Below are 7674 nucleotides of genomic sequence, written 5' to 3' on the forward strand. Positions count from 1 at the left end.
GGAGATGTAGTTCCGGGGGGGCAAAAGCATGTGGATGCCTTGTTCCCTACTACAGCAGCGTCACTTGGCGTGTGTGTGTTTGTGAGTGTTAAGGGGACACACTGCTGGGGGTGTGTGGGTGTGTTATAAGGACAAATAGGTGGGTGGGTGTGTTATAAGGACACAGGTGTTGTGTGTGTGTTGTAGGGACATGCGGGGGGGGGGGGTATAGGGACACAGGGGTGTGAGTGTCACAGGGATACACAGGCGTGTGTGTTATGAGGACACGGGGGGGTTATATGCACATACAGGTGTGTGTGTGCTTGTTTTAAGGACACAGGATTGTATGTGTGTGTTGTAGGGACACACAGGGTTGTGGCTAGGTTAGTGTTATAGGGACATAGGCAGTTAGTTGAACAATAGAACCAGATACTTTTTTCTTAAAGAAAACCCAGTTTTGCCCATTCTCACAATTTTATCACAAGTCTCACAATGTTTGATGTAGATTGCTTTTTTAAAAGACCCAACTTCTGAAGTCATAGAATTACATGAGAAAGAAGAGCAAGTTTCTATGCCACATAATGCAGTTGCAGTGGGGGAGGTCTAGGCTGGATATTAGGAAACACTATTTCACTAGGAGGGTGGTGAAGCATTGGAATGGGTTACCGAGGGAGGTGGTAGCCCTGGCTGGGATGATTTAGTTGGGGTTGGTCCTGCTTTGAGGCGGGGGTTGGACTAGATAACCTCCTGAGGTCTCTTCCAATCCTAATCTTCTATGATTGTATGATTCTATGCTGAGAAAAGCTCAAACACATGACCCTGGTGTGAGCCTAAAGGCTCAGCAACGAGAAGGCAAAAAAAAAAGAACCCCAAATCAATCGTTTTTGATAAAAATCTTGTGCTTTTTTAAGCTAGTCTTGTGATTTTGCAAGACCTGATTAATTCATGATTAATTTTAACAGTTGGGGTCAGTCACACTGAAAATGTCCTTCCATTTGTTACTCTATAATCTCATAAAGACTAAAAAGGGGGACATCTTAGACATCCTAGGTGAGATTTTTCCAAGCCACCTACAGGATATATTATTGCTATCATTTGTATTGCAGCAGCACAGGACCCCCTTGTTCCAGACACTGTACAACCCCCCCACACACACATACACACACACACACACACAAACACAAAAGATGTGTACTGTATACAGTTAGATGTGTATGCTAGGATTTATAGAGAGGGCTCAGAATATGGTTCCCACAACTAAGAAGATGTGTTGGTGTTTGAGTTCCTGTTTAAATTATAACTTTAATGCTGCTGGTGTTTTATTGTACAATCAAGGATGTGTTAGGGAGGCTTAAGCATTGGCTTTTTATTATTTTAAATCTAAATAAACAATAATACATCATGGCCAGCCCCAGCAAATCATGAGACTGATTTAAAAATTATGAGGTGTTACAATGCAATAATTCATCTGTGGTGGTGGTGGTGGTTGGGTTGTTTTGTTTCTTTTTGTTTTTTCCTCTGGGTTATGAGTCTTTATTACAAACTTGAAAACATGACCAGTAATCTGGCTCCATGATCTGAAGCCTGAAGAAAAACAGCAAATGTTTTGAGATTCATGCTAAAATCACAAGAGTTATCTGTCCTGGATTGTGGCTGATTATAGGGTTGTTCTGTGTTTGTATGGCACAAAGGGGTCTGGTGCATGACTGAGGCTCCTAGGTGCTACCATAGTACAGTAATAAATAATAGAAAGAGGTACTAAAGGCTTGGAAATTTGGCCTGGAGATTTTTTGAAAATCTGGCCCTAATTCCCTGGTATGAAGTTTCTTGCTCCTTTTTCTGAAGCCTCAGATATATCTGAATCCCTGAATCACACTTGACCCTCACCCAGCAGAATCCAGAGTTGCTATGCACAATCTATGCTTCCCTTTCGGTCAATGAGACCGGGAAAAGCAGGCAGTCTCACCAGGGGCTGGGAGATTCACTGTGGTTCAAAGAACCAAGTCCAGGCAGAATGATCCTTATTCAATTATCCCATGAAAATGACCCAGTCTAATTATTCCTTAGGTGAAAACCAATTTAAAACAGGAGTTAAAAATTCACAAATCACCCTAATGGATGAACGATCCCAACCGCTAGGTCTGCTTTAAACCGGCCTGATCTCCCCACAGACAAATACTGCATTTCCACGTGCTTTGAGAAGGGAGTGGGCAGGGGGTAAGAAAGGGGGGAGCTATTTGAGGACCCCAAGATCTTGTTGTGCAGAGGACAGATGGAAGCAGATTTACATCTCACACTTAGACCAGCAAGCAGGTGAATGGGGGCAAAATGCGCCCCTGCCACTTTGTAGATTCAGAGTTTCCAAGGCCAGAAGGGGCCATTGTGACCATCTAGTCTGACTTGGGGTATAACACAGGCCAGAGAACTGCCCCAAATTAATTCCTTTTGAGCTAGAGCAGATCTGTTGAAAATAAAAAAAAATCCAACCTTGATTTAAAAATGTTTCATTTCACTTGAAACAAAAAAAATCGACTTTTTCATTTCACTGGAAAATTTGACATGTTTTTGTTTCTAGGCAGCCTGAAGCAAATGAATTCCCCCCCCCCCCCCATTTGAGTGCGGTTTGGTCACCAAACCATTGGTTCATAGCACACCTCTAATCTCAGTGTAGATTGTAAATTCTTCTGGGCAGGGACCATCTTTTTGTTCTGTGTTTGTAGAGCACCTACACAATGGGGCCCTGCTCCATGATTGGGGCTCCTAGGTGCTACCATAATACCCCTAATAAATAATATACAGTGCCTAAAGCCACAGGGTTGTGGTCTATGACTGGGGCTACTAGGCGCTATCGTAATACCCCTAATAAATAATGTACAACGCCTAGCACAATGGGGTCCTGCTCCATGACTGTGATGGGGGCTCTTAGGAACTACCAAAATACACCTAATAAATAATAATAATAATAATGTCAGACCCCTATATGCAGAGGCATCACAAATAGCTAGTCACTTTTGAAAATTCCATCCAGATTAAAAAAAAGACAGAACAAGCCCCCACCTCCCCCTCACCCCGTAACTCCAAAATGCCTGAAGGGATTTTGCTCCAACATTCACCAATGGACAAAGACCAACTGTGAGGAAGTTGCTCCCAAAAGCTGAACGCGTGGGAAATTTAGGAGCATGTTGAAAAACAGAAAAGTGTTTTGTAGCTTCGCTTTGCACTGGCTGACGGTGCGACTACTTTGATACATAACTGGATTCCCACAAGTTGGGGTGGGTAGAGCTCTGGGCTGCCATTTGATCACCTTTCTAATGGAAGACAAGAATCCGGGGACTTTCACTCACTGCTGGCTCTTTCCATTCCATGTTCTGCTCTGATTAGAAAAAAAGAAAGAAAATAAAAAGTTCTGGCATAAATACACCAGACCTGACGATGAGCAGAAATGACTGGATCTAATTATTGCTTCTGTCAACACTTAGGACTTATCAGCTGGGTTGGAGCAGTGGCCTTGTCCCCTTCCCCACAGCTGCCCCTCTGTGCGTGTGTGTGTGTTGTTAGCAGTGAGATGATGTTTAAAGGCCCAGGCCGAGGGCTCACCAAAGATCCAAACATTTCAAAGCATCAGACACCCGCAGCTTGCTCTGGACTTTCTCCAGACAGGGGCTGTGCAAAGCAGTGAAATGCAAGACTCAAGTCTGGAAGGAGGCATATTCACTCGGAGTAGCTCACAGCTAATGGCCCACGTGGAGAGTACATTCAGCAGTGTGGGGGTGGCAGTGTGGCCTAGTGGCTAGAGTCCTGGACTGGGACTCACAATACCTGCATTATATTTCTAGCTCTACTGCTGGTCAGCTGCTGTGCCTCAGCTTCCCCATCTGTCAAATGGGGGTAATGATAATGAACTCGAGATGTTCAGATACTATGGTGCTGAGCACCATATAGAATCTTAGGCCAGAAGGGAACATTGTGGTCATTGCTGACCTCCTGTATATCACGGGCCATGGAACTTCCTCAGAAGAATTCCTAAAACAGATCTTTTAGAAAAACATCCCATCTTGAGTTAAAAATGGTTAGTGATGGAGAGTCCACCATGACTCTTGGTAAATTGTTCCAATGGCTAATTACTCTCACAGTTAATAATGTGCACCCTATTTCCAGAATTAATTTGTCTAGCTTCAACTTCCAGCCATTGGATTGTGTTATACCTTCCTCTGCTAGACTGAAGAGCCCATTATTAAATATTTGTTCGCCATGTAGGTACTTACAGACCATGATCAAGTCACCCCTTAACCATCTCTTTCTTAAACTAAATAGATTGATCTCCTTGGCCTGGTCTACACTACGAGTTTATGTCAGATTTAGCAGAGTTAAATCGAATTAACCCTGCACCCAACCACACAACGAAGCCATTCTTTTCGACATAAAGGGTACTTAAAACCGATTTCTGTACTCCTCCTCGATGAGGGGATTAGCGCTGAAATCGACGTCGCCATTTCGAATTAGGATTAGTGTGAACGCAATTTGAATGTTTTGGCCTCCGGGAGCTATCCCATAGTGCACCATTATGACCGCTCTGGATAGCACTCTGAACTTGGATGCACTGACCAGGGGTACAGGAAAAGCCCCGGGAACTTTTGAATCTCATCTCCTGTTTGGCCAGGCGAGCTCATCAGCACAGGTGACCATGCAGTCCCAGAATCGAAAAAGAGCTCCAGCATGGACCGAACGGGAGGTACTGGATCTGATTGCTGTATGGGGAGAGGAATCCGTGCTATCAGAACTATGTTCCAAAAGACGAAATGCCAAAACATTTCAAAAAATCTCCAAGGCCACGAGGGACAGAAGCTACAGCAGGGATGCAACACAGTGCCCCGTGAAACTTAAGGAGCTCAGACAAGCGTACCAGAAAACCAAAGAATCAAACGGACGCTCCGGGACAGAGCCCCAGACATGCTGCTTCTACGCTGAGCTGCATGCAATTCTAAGGGGGACCGCCACCACTACCCCACCCCTGTCCGTGGACGCCGATGATGGGGTACTCTCCGCCATGCCTGAGGATTTTGCGGACAGGGAAGATGAGGAGGAGGACAAGCTTGAGGAGGTCACACAGCACACTGTTCTCCCGACAGCCAGGATCTTTTTATCACCCTGACCGAAATACCCTCCCAACCCAACCAAGCCAGATAAGGGACCTCTGGTGAGTGTACCTTTTAAAATATAATATATGTTATAAAAGCAAGCGTTTTTTAATGATTAAGTAGCTCTGCGGACTTGGGATGCATTCGTGGCCAGTACAGCTACTGGAAAAATCTGTTAAAATGTATGGGGATGGAGCACAAATCCTCCAGGGACATCTCCATGAAGGTCTCCTGGAGGTACTCTAAAAGCCTTTGCAGATGGTTTCTGGAGAGAGCAGCCTTATTCCGTCCCCCATGGTAGGACACTTTACCACGCCATGCTAGTAGCAAGTAATCTGGTATCATTGCATGACAAAGCCTGGCAGCGTATGGTCCCGGTGTTTGCTGGCATTCAAGCAACATCCGTTCTTTATCTCTCTGTGTTATCCTCAGGAGAGTGATATCATTCATGGTAACCTGGTTGAAATAGGGGAATTTAATTAAGGGGACATTCAGAGGTGGCTGTTCCTACTGGGCTGTTTGCCTGTGGCTGAAAAGAAATCCTCCCCGCAGTTAGCCACGCAGTGGGAGGGGGGGCTACTGGCGCTGAGCTGTTGGCGTTTGGCTAGCAGGGATCTTCCCTGATACCAGCCATGCGGTGGGGTGAGGGGTAAAGCGATCATCCCAGAGAATTGGATGTGGGGGGGGGGTCGGGGTTAGTTTGGTTTCTGCTGCTGCACGTTAACAGGAAAACTGCAGCACTAAATGGCCAACTCAACGTGCTTTACTTGGTATGGGAGAGGAGGGGGCTGCTGTTATGAAGGCTGCAGAAGCCGAAAGGCTATGGCTTACCATGACCGCCTGCAAGCCAAATTCTGTTACCTGGCACTGCGTGTGTGATCGCTAACTCCAAAGCCACAGGCACTCAATATAAGATGCAAAATGCGACCTTGTACCAAAATCACATGTGCTATGTAATGTGAATAGTGTTGTCCACCATGAAAGAGTATAGCCATTGTTCTGTAAAATGTATCTTTTAAAATACTTCACTCCCTTTTTTTCCTCTAGCAGCTGCAAATGTTTCAAGCCTCCCTCCTCCGTCCCAAAGGCTATCTCAGATAAGGCAGCGAAAAAAACGCACGCGTGATGAAATGTTCTCTGAGCTCATGCAGTCGTCCGGCACTGACAGAGCTCAGCAGAATGTGTGGAGGGACAAAATAGCAGAGTACAGGAAAGCGGCCGATGAACATGAGGAGAGGTGGTGGCAGGAAGATCAGAGGAGGCATGAGGCAACGCTGGGGCTACTGCCGGATCAAACGGACATGCTCTGGTGTCCGGTGGAGGTTCATGAATGGCAGCAGGATCACAGACTGCCGCTGCAGTCCCTATTTAATCGCGCTCCCTCCTCCCCAAGTTCCATGGCCTCCTCACCCAAACACCCAAGAACGCGTTGGGGGAGGCTCTGGGCACCCAACCACTCCACCCCAGTGGACAGCCCAAGCAACAAAAGGCCGTCATTCAACAAGTTTTGAAGTGGCCTTTTCCTTCCCTCCTACCCTCCTCCCACACCCCACCCGGGCTACTTTGTGAGTTATCTCCCTATTTTTATAATCAATTAATAAAGAATACATGTTTTTTAAACGATAGTGACTTTATTTCCTTTTGCAAGCAAGCTGTGATCGAAGCAGGGAGGGCAGGTGGCTTACAGGGAATTTAGAGGCAACCAAGGGGGTGGGTTTTCATCAAGGAGAAACAAACAGAAGTGTCACACAGTACCCTGCCCAGTCATGAAACTGGTTTTCAAAGCATCTCTGATGCACAGCGCTTCCTGCTATGCTCTTCTAACCACCCCGGTGTCTGGCTGCACGTATTCAGCAACCAGTCGATTTGCCTCAACCTCCCACCCCGCCATAAACGTCTCCCCCTTACTCTCACAGAGATTGTGGAGCACACAGCAAGCAGCAATAACAATGGGAATATTGGTTTCGCTGAGGTCTGAATGAGTCAGTAAACTGCACCAGCGACCCTTTAAATGTCCAAATGCACATTCTACCACCATTCTGCACTTGCTCAGCCTATAGTTGAACAGCTCCTTTCTACTGTCCAGGGTGCCTGTTCATGAGCCAGGGCTTTAAGGGGTAGGCTGGGTCCCCAAGGATAACTATAGGCATTTCAACATCCCCAACAGTTATTTTCTAGTCTGGAAATAAAGTCCCTTCCTGCAGCCATTTAAACAGGCCAGAATTCCTGAAGACGCGAGTGTCATGAATCTTTCCCAGCCATCCCACGTTGATGTTGGTGAAACGTCCCTTGTGATCCACCAGTTCTTGCAGCACCATTGAAAAGTACTCCTTGCGGTTTATGTACTGGCTGCCCTAGTGGTCCAGTCCCCAGATAGGGATATGCATTCTGTCTGTCGCCCCACCACAGTTAGGGAATCCCATTTCAGCAAAGCCATCTAGTATGACCTGCACATTTCCCAGAGTCACTACCTTTGATAGCAGCAGCTCAATGATTGCATTGGCTACTTGCATCACAGCAACCCCCACAGTAGATTTGTCCACTCCAGATTGATAAC

General features: G+C 46.1%; 1 long non-coding RNA gene across 2 annotated transcripts; it reads left to right on the forward strand.

Moving 5' to 3' along the window:
• The first annotated feature begins 33 nt into the window (after positions 1-33).
• On the forward strand, positions 34-6690 carry LOC311510304. Of its 2 annotated transcripts, none has more exons than XR_014709071.1 (3): positions 34-81; positions 4294-5176; positions 6165-6690. It is a non-coding gene; the product is annotated as an uncharacterized lncRNA (long non-coding RNA). The 2 variants fall into 2 exon arrangements; XR_014709072.1 differs by having other exon boundaries at positions 6168-6690.
• The last annotated feature ends 984 nt before the right edge of the window (positions 6691-7674 follow it).

The sequence above is a fragment of the Lepidochelys olivacea genome (genome assembly GCF_965140295.1).
Source record: "Lepidochelys olivacea isolate rLepOli2 genome assembly, chromosome: 20".
Lineage (NCBI taxonomy): Eukaryota > Metazoa > Chordata > Testudines > Cheloniidae > Lepidochelys > Lepidochelys olivacea.